The 17,080-nt window shown below is 36.7% G+C and overlaps 1 long non-coding RNA gene across 6 annotated transcripts in view; it reads right to left on the reverse strand.

Annotated features, from left to right (window-relative positions):
• The window catches only part of LOC121069108, a 97,669-nt gene that overhangs the window by 51,580 nt on the left and 29,009 nt on the right, over positions 1-17,080 (reverse strand). For 5 of the 6 annotated variants that reach the window (XR_005819269.1, XR_005819270.1, XR_005819265.1 and 2 more), the window contains one exon: positions 16,203-16,384. This is a non-coding gene — a long non-coding RNA (uncharacterized LOC121069108). Of the gene's footprint in view, positions 1-1,623; positions 1,908-16,202; positions 16,385-17,080 lie in introns of all 6 variants that reach the window. The other variant, XR_005819268.1, reaches the window with a different exon arrangement.

Genomic DNA, 17,080 nt, shown 5'->3' on the forward strand with positions numbered 1-17,080 from the left:
TTGAAATCCAGTAACAATGGTGTTAAGCTGTATACCAGGGACACTGTCATAATAAGTCACATACAGCTTTGAAAATATTTTCCTAAGGTGGCAGGATATGCTTCTGCATTGCAAGAATCATTCATCAAATTTTGCATGCATCAATAACACACTGATCAGTATGAATGAGATTTAGAATTAGAATATGTGATGGATCTCCTATGGAGAACTGGAAGCTTCAAGTTGAGCCACAGAGTAGGCAAGTTCATCTGCAATAGTCCATCTGCCTCAAAATTCTGACATTATTAAGAAAAATGTCCTTATTTAGATAGGGAAACGGGAGAGGGAAGGAAAAATGTTTCCTGAAAAAAATTTACATTTTGTCCTCAGCCCTACTTAAGCACCACTACTGCAGCCTAGTGCTGGACAGATAAAAGTAGTATATAAAAATTATAGTCTGAAATTAAGACCCTGAAGAAAGAGCTAAAGGCTGTACCTCCTTTCATTTAATTTATTCACAGATTTATTCATAACAAAGACACTTGATCCCTAATGCAAACCAGCAGGGAACATTATTTATCTTTAAATCTTTAAGATGACTTCAAGGCTAGTGTACTGCAAATTGAAAATTTTGCCATTTGTGGAGTGGGTTGAGAACAGCTGGATTAAATTTCTTTCTTTAGATATCAACAGAAGTTTAGGGACGTGGTATACTTGCAATTCCTTTGAATGATTCCATGCTCATATTTCCTCTCTTTAATAAAAGAAAGCTCACAGTACACAATGAAGAATAACAGAAATCCGATCACACAGTATTGGGTCTATGATATTTCTGATTATGTTTGATGCACCTGAAGTCAGTACTGCATTACGGCAGACATGGATAAAACAATAGCTTATTACATGGATAAAGCAGCAGAAGTTGCTGTTTATGGGCAATTTTATTTCACAAATACATGTTCATCGCCAAAATAAAAAAGCCTCTGAATACCTCCATAGTTACTATATTACACATTTTACATTCTTCTAATAAACTGTAATTAATTACAATGAAAATTGCCTCTAAAGTGTTTGATCACTGCTTTCAGGAAAATTGGACAAGGGGTTGTTCTCACTATTTTGTTAAGCTCAGAAAAATGCACTTTAACAAAGTTATTTTATGCTTTAGACCTTTTGACCTTCTTCTAGTAGGCTTCTATCATTCCCTCTCATTGTATTTCTGGGCTGAGGTCACAGCTGATTTAGCAATGTTAAAACATACGATGTATATAGGCCTGAAACATAAGCAGTCTGTACTTAAAATAAGTTTACTTTTTAAAGCTGCAGGAATGCACAACCAAACTAGCTGTAACAGCCTTTTCAATAACCTTTCCACAGAAAAATTAAATTAAAAACACCAATTGGGAAGAATTCCAGCTTCAAAAAATTTGCTTCTAATCAAGGAGCTAGACATTGTTTGACTGGTTCTGGCACCTTGCCCTCTCCAGGGTAAGCCCTGGCAGTTTCTACAATAATGAGTCCACTGCCCTCTCACAAGATTTCATCAAACAGCCCACAGAAACACAAGTCCAGCTAATGGCTATATCATGCCCTCACCGTTTCACAAAGAGGCAAGTAACCACTCAGGACAAGAAGAAAACATACCTTTGGGTGCACAGCTCTCGACCACACCATCTTGCTACAGAGCTGTTTCCTCTGTTCATCTGGCAATGCTCTGGCACCAACCTGTGGATGCAAAGACCCAGAAAACCACATCCTGACCCACGACCTTCTTGCACCAATGCTGTGTTGCTCTGTCTGGCATTGTTGCTGATGGATGGCTTCACTGTGCTGCGTGCCACCTGGTTGTCATCTTCAGCATGAAGAGTTTGCTCCTCCAGCTTCTCTTAAGACTGGTAGTTATCCTTTTGATATCCCTAAACCACTGTCTTTCACAAACATAAAGAGAAAAGGTTTGTACCCTCCAGGCACAGTTATTGCTGGGCCCAGGTCTTGATACAAATTATCTTGCTCCCTTTGCTCATTATGAAGCTTCCCACCAGGATCATTTTCCATGCTATTTGCCTCCCTATTTTTCCCTTTGCTGACTCCAGCTTCTCTACTGCATTAAAAGTTATTTGTCTTTACTTTCAAGGTTCACTGTAATTTACACCCTACTTACAACCTCTGATTAGTGCACAGCACCAGTTCAAGCACCCGTGTACTACACTATTAAATGCAGCTGACTATTTATTTCCCATACTTTGGTTTTCCTCTGTGTCTTTGGCAGAGGGGACTAGACAGATGGTCGTAAAGTCCTGTGCTAAGGCAGTAAACCCCTTGGAGATGACACAATCTTTTGTCACAGGCCTGAGAAGTGATTTGTACAAAGTACCCCCAGTCCTTCCAAACTACTGTTGCACAAATAAATAACAGTGAAATAAAGGAGACTAATGAACATGAAATATGTAAATATATTCTTAATAGCACTATTATACATAAAATATTAACCCAGTGACATTATGCATTGACAAATGAAAGAAATATGGACCACAGGGATAAAAATGGAAGTTGACAGAGGTTGTAAAATGTGTCTCTAACCACAAGGGAGACTGCACTGTGAAAGCACCTAATCTCCATAGTATATTAAGCTATTAGTCTGTTTAAGGCAATCATGGTCTGACTCACAACTGCTTGAGCCAACAGGAGTCCTTCTATTAATTTCCAAGTGATTTGGAAGAGGTCACAATGATTTATGCATTCATTCCCCTTTAAGATTTTTGAAAATGACGGAAAAAAAGACAAACCAAGATGTTTTCTCCAAATGTTTGGTAGCTGTCAGTTTTATAGGACTATGAGAGTAGAATTCAAATTAACACACTTGATATAGTGTATCAAGCCGAGGCTTTCTGAGCTACTAATATAAAAGATAAATTCTCAAACACCAGACACAGGTGACAAGATAAGAAGCCCAGCACATCTTGTATAAGATATAAATAGATCCATCTGTCAGCGGTTACTTTATAAGTGAATTGCTCTCAATTATGTTAGGAACAGCGTTTAATGAAATATGATTTTAAAATACTACATAGAGAAAGAAATCCTGCAAAGTAAATTCCCGATATAATGAAAATTGAGAAGAGTGATAGATTCTGTTATTATAATTGCAAACAGAATGGATGATTTTGATAGAGGTGACAGTAGAACAGCTTTTGGGCTATCATTTGGCTAGGACAGCAATCTTCTAATCATATGTTCAGCCTGTCTTCAGAGGTCATTTTCAAGGTGCATGTTCAGATGAGAAATAGCAGTGTTATATGACAATTTCACCAATGGCTGCAAAGAAATGTTCATTACGTTGCCTTCTTGCCACTGGAGAAGGGACCAGTCATGTATCAAATGGTAGAACAGGTGTCAGTAAGAAACTGAAGTTTAGGTATTCTGAATTCAATCCTTCATTCAACCCACATTCGGCTCTTTCTCTTATGACAGGAAGTCAATGAACCCATATTAAGTGGCAGGCAAACATTTTTTCTCCAAATCTCTTTTGTGTTTTTTTTGTTGTTGGTGGTGGGTTTTTTTGTTTGTTTGTTTGTTTTTCCTTCAGCACTTTTTATTTCAGTCATCACAAGAGAACAGCTGGGAGAGAGCCCCAATTTAGAAGGGAAGCTGCAGATAAGCCTGGCTTTGAGAGCAGTACAGATCCCAAACAATCAAGAGCAATTATATTATTGTGGAAAATCTATCATGCCTTCACAAATCAAGAAGCTTAATCTGAGATTAGAAATGTCTAGTTCATCTAGACCGTATTGATGAACAATACCTATAGGTTGGAATTAAGGTTGCTTACATGCCTCATCCATGACCTTCCACATCATAGCAGGCATATTTGCAGATACATTTTAACTTATATTAATTAGGAACTTTCTAGGATTATTTCTGGGGAATAATTAGAACATGTATAATGTATTTGACCCCAAGGTAATTATACTCTCCAAGTTAGTTTAATTCCCATATCCTTTTTTGTCTTGGTGTAACAGAGCCACAGAATGAACAGGTAGCCCCATCCCAGCTGAATATATATCTGAGAGACTGTGATGTATTTTTGTAGGCTACCTTTTCAAATTTATCCCATTACCTGGCTGATGGAAGCATGCCACATTTTTCTGAAATGCAGGTGTCAGGCTTAGAGACAGAATTCAATAATGGTGAATTTAAAGTTACTAGAAATACCATGGCTTTCACAAGTACTCAAATATTGAATTAATTACTACATCAGTTTGAGATCAGCTGAATTATAAGTAGTATTTCATTGACGGATTTTTGTTGGAAATTCACATTTACATATTATATTCACCAGTAAATTAGGCTTCTAGACATAGAAGTTATTGCTGTTATTCAATGAAATGTTTTCTACTTTGTTTTTTGTTCTTGGGAATGCTGTACACCAAACGATATATTTCCCATATGAAATAGCTTTCCTGAAACATCTGCTGCCAGAAAGTTTGTCTGGAACTTGCAATGATGGATGAATTTTTGACAGGTAATTGCAATTCAGATCAGATGCAGACAGATTTAATACCTAGAAGCTCCCAGTTTATTAAAATCACCATTGATTTATTTAAGCACCCCCTCTCTTTTCACCACCATTCAGAAATTAATCACTTGGGTATGGTGTTCAGGGCCCATACAGCTGCTCATAATATGAAATACATCAGTTTAGCCTAACTTTATCTCTCTCTCAGCACTTCTGAAGAATCTATCACCACAGTATCTAGTCACCACCAAAACGGACACGTACAATTAGCGTAAGTCTTTCATGAAAGCTGAAAGAAATACTAGAATTCATATTAGTTACATGGCTTCAACTCTTCAGGCTTATTAAAGCAAATTCAGTATCACCACTATCCATTATCCCTATGAAGATGATGTTTATGTTTTTCTTACAGAAGCTGAAAGTATCAAAAGACATTACTGGTTAGGTTCCAGAAACTACTGCTTTTTACTGTTGGTAAAAAAAAATAATAAATAAATAAAAATCATTACTGAATAATATGTATGCCATATATATATATATACACACATATACATATTTACACACACACAGAGAGCTTATTTAGATTCTTCTAGATCATGAATGAATTTGTGCAACTGACATAATTATGGTAACAATGGCAAAATGAAAGAAGGACTGCATCCAATCATGAGCTATACAGGGCTCAAAAGCCACATTAATGCCCCTCTGTTAGATGAAGTGAGATGGTTTGTACTTGTTTTCCTAGACCACCATACTGAATCCTCCCCTGCCCCCCAATAATGGCTAATCAAAGATTTTCAAGCTGCATTAATACTTTCTTCTTTTTGAAATTCATGTCTAACTTCCAGCACTACAGTGTTTTAGCTTTTCTAAAGATGAGGTAAAAGACATCCGGCTACTCTCCCCTGTCCATTATTCCAGTCATTTTGTCATAGAAAAATCCAGGTCAGGCAAGGATTTACCCATGCTAAATCCATGCTGACTCGTCCCAGCCATCTCCTCCTTCATGTGCCCTTAAATGCATTCCCAGATGACTTGTTTCATAGTTCCCAGGGACTGAAGTGAGATTGACTAGATTATAGTTCCCCCAAGTTTGTCTTTTTTAGAGTGGCCTTTTCTGAAGATGGAAGACAGTTTGCCGGCCATTCTACCCTTTGGTGCTTACTTTACAGCTTTAGTAGTTGATCTATCCAGTCTCTCAAAGTAACTATACCTCCTTCATTTTAATTCCATGTGGAACCAAACAAGGATGAATCTTAGCTGTTTCATTTGAAGACAATATCAGTTCAGTGCACTCAGAAAGTACAGCATACAATGGCTGGACCCCATGGGGCATAGATGTCTGTATTATCTAGAGATGTACATCATAAAAACTGGTTCAGACTGCACCAGCTTTATAGAAAGAAAAGTTTCATTAATCTCAGATTCTAGATGGAAAGAAGAGATCACACCCAGATATTAGATTAAATTAAATTAACATTGATTTGAATAATGCTATTGGCATACAGTGCTTCCACTGGTTCAAAGTGAAGTAAGCAAAGAGACAGACTTCATTTCATTGCAGATATTTTACTCAGTTCTAGTTGTTCCCAGACAGACTACCATCAAGCCTTTGGTAAGGATGAGTTTTTAATTTTCCTTGCAATTCACACCTGTTCTGATAAAGGATTAGCCATGCATGAATATGCATGAATAGTAGCCATATGACCTTCAGCTATTTTACTCATACCTTTCCCAGACTAAACAGAATTAGGTAAGTGTGCGACATGTTTGGAAAAGAGCCACAGAAAGTTGAAGATGCTGGGGTAAAATAAGCATATCAATTTCAGGTAGTTAAAACATCTCTATTTGATTTTACCCAGAAGTGGCATTACAATTATTCCAGAATAGCTGCTGAAGTGACTCCAAGAGAGGAATGGTGGAAGGTAATGGGTGACATCCTCCCTTGAATGTAAGCTAAAAATACAAAAATGCCAGTCAGCATCTGGTCAGGTATCCCAAGAGTCTCCCTCCAGGAGTAGGCACAAATAGATGTTTGTCAAAGGACAAGTACGAACAGAGTAAATGCATGAAACTCCCGCCAAGTGCTATTCCCCTCTCCAGTTACTTCCAGCTCAGAGTGACGTCCCCAGTCATATGTAATTTTGTGCATTTACCGTCACGGGTAAGTATGGTTTGGCTCATTCTGGACATTAAGTGCCTTCACCAATTTGTTTGTAATTTAAAGACTATTTTGGATGCTGGTCTTGTCCTAAACCATTGAATATTTATTATTCCATATGCCAGTAACTGCGCTTCATGAGTAGACCTAAAGGCATGCCTACTTTTGTACAGATATAGGAATCTTTGGCTGAAAACAATAAAGAGGCTTGTTTTAACACTGACTTTTAAACTGGCTTAACTGTTTTGGTGAGGGGAATGTCCTCTGCACATATGTTCTTATTGTATATGCAATAAAAATTATCAAAACATTCATGCCTCTAGTCTACCCCATAGTCTTAAAAGAATAACCACTTTTAAATTTAAAAAAAAAAATGCATTCTGAAATTTAGGGTTAGTCTGTGTTTCTTCAATCACAATAATTTAGCCAGATTTTTAGTGCACTTATACAGTATATGATTTCTTCAATAGACTATTTGTTGTGCCCACCTTATGGAAAGAAGTGAGTTTAGGCACACCTCATCAGTCTTAGAGTTATGTTACCTTTTGCACCTTTTTTCTCAATCAGTGGTGACAATGTGTGTGTATGTTTTATATATTTCTTATGCAGAGAAAGAACAGTCTTTTTCTATATCACTCTTCACATCTAGGAAGCCATTACTTGTTTTATATGATGCCTTTCTCCTTCTACCCCTGTCTCTCCTGAAGACCTATTCTGTCTCATCAAATGTATATAACTGGCTGAGATTTCTCCATCTGAGCTCATAGGCTTTCATTAGCTAATTATTACTCTCATAGGAGTCCTTTCTTCTATATATAAATTTTCAACCTTTTTAGCTCTTTTCTAGTCTAAGCAAAATTAAACAAATGAGTTCAGTGTTTGGTAGTTTTTAGAGCTAAAATGGAATGGTAAGAGGCACAGAATAATCAGAGGTCTAGAAAATATGAATTATAAGGAATGACTGAAATAAACAAAGTCATTTAATTCAGATTAGCAAATAGTGAGAAAGACATATGACAGCATGCTCCCTGACATGCAAACGTATAAAGTAGCTCTACAGAAAGAGGAAAACAGTTACTTATGCCCATGGTGGACAGGAAAAATGCATTATAAGGGCTTAAATTCCAGTGAAGGAACTTTAGGCTAGACATTTTGAAAAATCCCATAGTAATGATGCAGATCATAATTAAGTAGACAAGGCACAATGTTACGTTTTAAGTGCTGGTACAGAATAAAGCACTTGTGAGTCGTGTGCTTCAGATTAGCTACTGCTATGTGGATAAATACATCTGACTGAAATGAAGTTTTGGTGGCACATGGCCAAAGGGAGAAATCCCTAGCACTTTTGGAAAAAGCACTTTCATTCTTCTCCAGGTATCTACATAAATTTTACCGGATGACTGACCCTGTCAGAAATGCAGAGGTACATACACCTGTACAAAACCAGTACTTGCCCCATGTGGTTACTTCTAATTCAGTCAATCTAGAGCAAAGAGGTGGCTAGAAAATATATATCTGCACCAGATCCTTTCTCCAAGTCCTCGGTTTAATAGTTTGAGCCTCATGGTTTGCAATTCCTTACAATTAACCCACTTGCACATGCCATTAGAGGAGAAGGAAATATAGTTTTGTAAGCTGTGATCAATCTCAAGTTACTGGAAGAAGTGAGTAAGGAGTAATGTTTTTACCAATATTCATTTACCCTTTAATTACTTAGGATGCTGCAAAGAAATTCTTTGTCTGCTAAGATTTTTCTGCTCATCCATCTTTTAATGATTTTAAATATAATATGCAGATTCTCTTTATGAAATTGATTCTTCAAAAAATTCTTCTTCAAAAAAATGATTCTTCTTTTATGATATACATAACATATAATGCATTTGTTGGTATGACAAATATGTATGTTGGCTGATTAAAGAAGATGTATGACCACCTGAAAAAAAAGGAAAATGAAATTATTCTGAGGAACAAAACAGCTAAGTATAAAAACAAAAGTAAATGAAATGTGTGTATTGAATAACTATCTATTTTTTTCTAAATGTGAAACCTTCATTATTAATTTCTAACATACTTCGTATGCAACCTCAATATCTAATGACACGTATATACTACTACATATATGAAATGTGCCTACATTTCATGTGAATTTAGTTAAGTTGTTCAGTTTTTTTTTTCTCCTTTTCTTTATGCTTTGCTTCTTACTTACCAGTACTTCCTCCTAAGAAAGATAAGAAATACCAGATCTGTTCAATTTTGCTTTAAACGGTGGATCTCCTGTCAACTTGGAATATGTTCAGTCATATAAATAAAATAAAATAAAATCAGCAAAAGAAAATGGAAGCTTGAACAGTCAGATCAGAAATCCTGGTCATCCTCTAGCACTCTGATGGCAATCCCGGGATTCACATATCCTTCTGTTTCTAGACAATTTTCAGACAGATCATATGAGGGATGTTAACCCACTGCCTGAAAGAATCAAAAGGAAGGAACATGGGTTGAAACGCAGGAGAAACTCCTTCTGATGAAAAACACCTCTACAGGTGGTAAAGAGCTGGGTTCTCCCCATGGGCAAATGGGATCATTTCAGGGCACCAGGATGCAACTACATGTTGGAGCTGGACCATGGCAATAACTGAATTGTGGTGATCAAATTTCCTATTAGAAAGGGAATAAAACAAAACTCAGCCAGGCCAGCTCCTACTGCACAGAATCAGTTATTGCAGCAGGGACATAACATAAGTTTGGCCATGATTAATACAATATTAAAAGCAAATTTTAATCTTTTGTCTTCCCTAAATGTTGTTTGTAATATAAGACAAAAGGTAAAGGTAGCAAATGGCCTGCAAAGAGTTAAAAATGGACAGTCAGCAAATCTAAGTCCATAAGCCAACTGATGAAAAGCTACATTTTCATCATAGGTTCAAAGCTTTCATACAGAAAATGTGTGGCTCCTTGCATAGCACGGTGTGTGAATTTTTAGCTTTTTTTTTTTTAGTTCACATAAGAATCTGTCAATCTAAGGAACACTTTTTGAGAAAAAGCAGTTTGGCTTCAAACATTCAACAAGTGATAAATGAGGCTTTTCAAAAATAGAAATGCCTACATGTGTTGATAAGACAATATGTGAATGCTGATGGATAAATATAATCTGCCCAAGAAGGCTAAATTTCAGCTTGTCCTCACATGTAAGTTATTTGCATTTCTACAATGTGTTGATTTTTATATGCCTTATGGACAAGAAAATGAAAATCTTAAAAAACAGCTTTTCCCTATTTATATTTTTTAAAATTACTCATTTGTTCTGTCAGGTTCAGAGACTCGCAGCAATTGACGCTGTATGAATAAAAAGATCAGGGACCAAATCATCAAGCATATAAATTTCTCTAGTCCTTTTGCAAAAATAAGAACAAATTATGCATTAGGTTCAGGGACACAACCCTACGAGATGAGGGCACTGAAAACTGCACATTTCCCTGGGACATGATGGTTCCAAACTCATTCTCATAAGTTTCAGCTTTGTTAAAATAAGAGATACATAAGGCTGGCACTTCTCAGTCTTTGTATTCATCCTTTTCAACAGTTAAGCACTGGCTGGCACCTTATCTTTAGTCATCATCCTTATCAAACCCCTCATGAATTATATTGTTTTCTACTGTGGTTCACACACAATATGGCTGGGCAATGGGCACACCACATCTGCATCCAACTTGTGGGTCCAAAGAACACCTCTGCCTGTGAGGTCCTGGTCTGCCATCAGTGACAGCCTGCCAGGACCTCCCACAAATGCCATAGGTCCCAGATCCAGCACTCACCCCCATACAAGAGCTAGAAATCACACTGTAGTCCCACAGATCAGAGTAGCTGAAGAAGAACCATTTTCAATGAATCTCAGGTAACACATTCACATGAAAATATTTTAAGATTGTGAGATGATTGATATGCTCTAAGAGAAATGCTTGTTTCTCTCATGTTTTGTCTCTGCTGATTTTCTCTAATGTTATACTCAAAGCACAAACTGTCTAAGGTGTTCACCATACTGTTGGTCCACATACACACAGTGCAAGGGAGGAGGAAAACCTCATTTGTTACGGGGATCAGTGGATACTAATGACATGGAAGTAACAGATGGCATTCTTTTGCTATTCTTTCCCTATTAGATTGCTTAGAGCTACTCTGAAAAACCACCTGAGGACTAAAGAACTTCCTGATGAGGCAGAGAGCAAGCTGTTAAGTTACCATTTCTCTCAAGAGCTGCACACAAGTCTCTACTATGAATATCCATGATCATATTAATTTTAACATACAATTACAAATTGAAATTATGTATTATTTTAACCTTTCTAATCTCCTGACTTTACATTTTCCCTACTTTGCTTACTTACTCTGGCTTTTCAGACGAGTAGTCTTTGTCCGACCTCTCCCCTGACCATGTGCAGAGGTCACCTTTTCTGCCTACGCTGCCCTTTGTAGCTGGAGATTACTTCCCCTTAATTTGATCCACCATGTCTATCTTGTAAAGTTCACATTCAGCAAACCTGTTTTAATTTAAAACCATGACAGATGGTTTTCCTGCACAGTTGTTTACTCATGACTTCATTCATATTTCGACCCTTTTCTCTCTGGCTCTCAGATGTGAGTGATCCTTAGGATCAAATCCACTTAGATATAGTTTAAAGCAGCTTCTAATGTCAACCAAACCAAACCAAACAAACAGAAAAAAAAAAACAACAAGAACCACCACGAAAAAACAGACAGGCAAAGAAAAAGGAAATTAAGTTCTTGCATGACTGTCCCTAAAACAATCAAGGACACACAGGAATAATAATTTCTCTCATATTGGGAATTTGTGGATCAACTGTAATTATTTTCTAGATATTTACATGCTCCTTAGCAGTGAGGACAAAGGATCTGTGGTTCCAGTTAAACAAAACTCTGTATGCTATACAAACTATTTTAGGTCCTTTATTTTATTTCATAAATTGGCTGTCTTAGCTCATCTACTCCAAGAATATTGTGTCTTTTCAATATGCCCTGTTGACAGTAATATAATTCATCAGCATCCGTTCCCTATGTCACAGTTATGGTCTCAGTTCAGTAAAACATTTAAGACATGCCTGAATCCTAGAGAAGCAGAGAATAAAAGTTCATATGATGCACAATTACAGACTTAAATTTAAGTGGCATGCTTTATTTTTTGCCACTAAAAATCAAAAGAGTTAAAAGAATGAAATACCAAGCTATAAGGCACTGAGAGAATGCTGTAGGTTTACATGTAACCCCAAGTATTCTTTGTAATCAGTGTGTAATGAATACTTACTTACCCATGCAGTTCAGAAGAAAAAGCACCGTTTGTCACTTACACTGGAACTGATCCTAAGTAGTGATCTAGTGTACAGGTGGAAGTTCAGCTAGAAGGTTCTTTAATTTTCTTTAAAAATCGACAATGTAAAGCATATAGCTTTAAAATTTGATGACTGATTGTATCACAGTGTTTTCTTATTAAAGTGTATATTATTATAATAAAAAGATCATGTACCTTTGATAAAACATGGCATTCTTTATGATTACATATATAAATATATCTATAAAGAGAAATATTTGGAGAACAGTAAAAATGATTTAAAAGCTGTAGGCTGAAAATAAATCCCTCTGATGTCATGCTCTCTCATGATGTCCTTTGCTCTGCTATTGTTTATGCTGTTATTTTGAACAGAATAGTTCACACCACCCCCTTGCTTCCCCACCCCCAAAATAAATGGGAAAACTAATGAACTTCAGATAAACCTCTTTAACATTATAGGAGATGAGAAGGCATAAGGTCTGTTTCTCTGGTATTGTGTGAATAACACAGGCCAGTTAGTCAGCCATTTATTCTTTACAATTTAAAGCTTTCAACTAAAAAGTTCTATCCTCTAAAAATACATCTATATTTAATATGAAGTGACAAGATTTTGTTGATAAAAACACAAGCAGGAAAAGGAATCACTTTTCAATGAAATCATCAGAGATAGATTCTAATCCATCAAAAGTAATAACTTTTGTCCTTTTCACAGGAAATCAGCTCTTTGATTCCATAAGAAACTTTGCTAAAGCTTTTAAGAAGGCGTAAAACTGAGGTTAAGGATTGTGCAAAGGTTTTTGGCAATACCTGCCTTCAAGGTAGAGGCATTTGTAAGGTCAGTGAGAAGAGTGACTGTGACGAAGAGACAGCAGAGTGTAAAATTACAGAACTGCAAGCTTTGGTATATTGATATATGAACACTGGAATGTTTCAGGATGAAATTCCTGAGCCTTCTGTCTTACAACAAGTATTTAAATAATTGATATAGCACTGCACTTGAACTCCATTGTGCACCAGTATGGCACAATCAGAGCATTACATTCTTTCACATAATTAACAACAGAAATCCAGAATCTGATAAGTTTTATTGTTTTGGGTTTTGGCTTCATATTTTCTAAAGGTTGCTGATCACCCAGCTGGTTCTGATGTACATTTTTGCATGAAGATGTTCAAGTATTTACTACATCACTAATGGCCTTTGGCATTAAGTCCTGAGAAAAATTTAAGCATATATTTAAGATGAATGCTTTGTCTGACAAAGGAGAAAACTAAAGCAAGGAAGGCAAATAATATTTTTATATCCCTAATTCTATTCTCAATATTACTTCTCTTACAATTCTGACTTAACTGCCAAGTGCTTTTTTTTTTCAAGTGGAATTAAATAGTTTAACAAGCCTTCTTACTGAGAAGATGCTTTGTTTTCTGTTAAGAAGTATGTTGTATGATATTACAGAAGATTTACAAAAAATAGGATAACTAATAAAAACTCATTACGAAAGTGACAGGATTGGAAGGGAGGAGGATGGGTCATTTCTCATAAGTGATACATTACTGATTCTAACAATGTTAAAAAAATCAATAGTTTCCTTATTTTTGCCTTCATCCTAGGCTGATAGATTAATATCACTGTCATTGTACCACCTGTGCTTCCATTTCAGAACCGATTCTGAAGAACACCCTGTTTCCCTTTTAATTTATTCCCACTTACATGCCATCACCCAGCAGAGATCAATACAGGGGTAACAAATGTACCTACATACATCTGTACCCTTCTGCTGAGATTCAGTGAAGAGATAGGCTGAACACATAAGATAATCATGAAAACAATTCAATGTATGTGTGATTTAGCAAAGTATATAGAAGCGGATAATTTGCTACTTGTACAGAGTTCTTTGGTTGCTCAAACGCCTAGTAATGCAACAGAAGTTAGGAGCTGGGTTAGCTCAGATGGAGGTACTGTTGGAGTGTAATAGAGGTTCAGTATCGTGACTTTTGGTTTAATATATGAAATGTACTGTAGATCACCACAATGTGAATACTAATACAGTATCTGGTGAAAAAACACTCTTATTTCTGTATTTCCTCAGTGCCAGGTCTCATTTTACACACTACAATAACAAATACCTACCCAGTTGTGAGTAACCCACAGTCTATGAACGAGATTCTGCTGACCATTCCCCTACTGCTACAGACTAAAGCCCTTTAAAAACTTAGACTACAAAATATCAGCAACTGTGGAAAATCTTTGATTACCTTGATACAGTTTATACATCTGTGTTTTCAACAAAGGTCTGACTTTCTCCCAACTCTCAATCCACTGGTAGCAAAGGAGGTGTTTTAAAGACCCTGTATACAGAAGTCCTAATCCTGGGATGGTATTGCCTATGTTCACAAGCCAGGTACTACAGGAATTAGTGAAGTAAGCAACCATGGAATAGTATTTATAATAAGAACAAAAAAAACCTAAAAAGGTAATATGGCTTGAAGTGTGATTTTAGGGGAAAAAAAATTAACAAGCAGGTAAATCTACTGCTATTAGAAAGATTAGAAACAGACTAGAAAAATGCCATAAAGTGGAACATACTACGTCATTTTAGCTCCCTCCCCCCAGATCTATCCCTGTCCTTTTAAGTTCAGCAGCATCTTAGATTTGGAAAACTAGGAGAAAAAACTATACCCAAAGTTTCTCCGAAACAGAGAAACTATACCTGAAGTACAGAGACGAATCTGAAAGAGGACCATATATTTCCTGTGACTATTTAAAGAAGAAGGGAATGAAGCAGAGAACTTTGGTTGATGGCATGTGGAGTACAAGTAAAGGGTTGAGGGCAAGCATGGATTCAGCACTACTTGATATGGAAAAGACACATATGTTTTCCCTTTTAAAAAAGATCCTGTAAACCCAGACATTAATTTTCCCTTCTCACTATAACCTTGTTCACCAGGCAAGTATTACTTCTCTAATAAAAATTTATACATGCTAAATCTCTAGTGAATGCAGTTAAATATCATGCATTGCAATTAATGCACCACCCCCCACTCAGTAATGTCACTGAAACCAAACTTCAGCATTTTATTAATGCAATTTAAATAAGCAATCAACAGCATATGGTAATGCTAAATCTAGGAGATGAGTCACCACATAAAAATACTTTTTTTCCCCACACAGAGGAAAAAGACTAAGCACATTTTAAAGGATCAAAATACGAGAATAACTTAACCATCAAGTTTAAACAAAGTCTAAATACATTTGAGATGCATAGCTAACAAGATAAGGCCAACAGCTGATTCACAGTACTGCATATGGGGAAACCCTCCAAAACAGGGATACTGTCAAAGAACTAACTAAAGGGATTGGATCTTTCCTTTATATACCAGTCTGACTGTAAGGCACTGCACAGTCATACCACTTGCAGAAGTTCGTGGAGACACTGAGGGTTAGAGGTATCCTTCAAAGCATATCCCCATTGAATCGAAAAGGGAAAAAATGGTATCAAGTTTGTGTTTGTTGTTGTTTTTTTTTTTTTTTTGAGATGTAGTTTAGTCTTTCCATTTTGTGCCCTCACACCCCAGGACAACCATCCTTCTTTCCCTGCTCTGCAAGCAGGAACCTTGGCAGAAACCCCTCTGTGACTGGAGCAGAGGGTCAGGCCGTGCTCATGGGGGACAAACTCTCACAGGCCACTGTTTCAACACCACATCTCTTCCCCCTACTCTCTGGGTCCTCAGTCACTTTTGTGTAGCAGAAAACTACTTACAATCTAACTCTAATAAATTAAAAGGAACGTTTTTAGCACAGTCCCAGATGTTTTCTGTTCCAATTAAATAGGATGAACAACTGAAGATCTCCAGCAAGTTGCTTAACTAAGCAGGGGGTCGAGAAAGGACCAAGGTGGTTTGACTGTGTGACTTTTTCCTCTTGCTATGTTACTTTTCACTTTGAGAAGGGCTGCTGCAGCTACCAAAAGGATGAAGAAAAGAAAGCATAATGGGCAAAATACTGGGAGCTTGTGAATTAGACAGAATTAACACTGACTTTCCCAGTCATTAGAGAATGATTATCAAACTGGGGTGGGGAGGAGCTCAAAGGAAACTCCCTGTTGCTATCAACCTGTCAAAGCAGTGAAGATAGCCGCAAAATGTTGTTAAATTTTGGTATTAAAAATTAATATTAGGACAAAAATAGCAAATAATGGACATTTTACCTCTTTCCAAGGTTTCTGTGCTGTGGGAGCAGATTCATGGTTTGGTCTTCTCCTGCAGGCTGTTTATGTGCACCAGTAACTCCCAGGTTTCCCCCACTGCCCTACTGGGATGCGAGGGGACTGTGCCCTCCTCATCAGGACTGCCTCCGTCTGATCTGTCAGCACTTGGCTGTGCCCTGGTGCTGGAGAAGGCAAATGGCTGTTAGGGCAATATAATAAGCCTGAGCATCCATCCCTTACATCCTTGAAATCCTTACATCAGCTCGGAACATAAAAGATTTAAACACAGAAATAATATGCCAGAGTTAGAAGCAAATGAGTAATAGGATACCCTTAATGAAAACAATCAGTAGTAAATCAGAGAGCTAGGTAGACATTTATATGATATGTATGCCAGAGAAAGATTTTTGTATAGGGGAATCTGAAATTAAAAAAAAAAAAAAATATATTCATCATCATTACTAAGTATTTTCACAGCAGTTTAAGGAGGAAAAAAAAAAAAAGCAAAAAGCCCCAGAAGAAAGTTCTTAATGAAGGATAAGGATTATCAGCTCCTAGACTTACTGATGGATTTGAGATGAAGCAAATATTGCTTTTCTCCCTTTCTTACATCACTCCATCACAGCTATGGTTTGCAATTTTATTTTTTTTTCTGTCATGGTATGATATCTCATCATAACCAGGCTTTGCTAATACAAAGGTATTGTATGATAATGAACAGGTATTCTACAGGCCTTATTTCTTCAGAAAATATTTTCTTTTCTCTTGTCAATTCTCAAATAGGGAGAATTCTAACTTGTCCAGGTTGGTCACTGAAGTCCTTTCCCCGACCATTTAACACAGATTCAGTTCCTGAGTAACAGCATAAATATGGTATT

This window comes from Cygnus olor, chromosome 4, assembly GCF_009769625.2.
Source record: "Cygnus olor isolate bCygOlo1 chromosome 4, bCygOlo1.pri.v2, whole genome shotgun sequence".
Lineage (NCBI taxonomy): Eukaryota > Metazoa > Chordata > Aves > Anseriformes > Anatidae > Cygnus > Cygnus olor.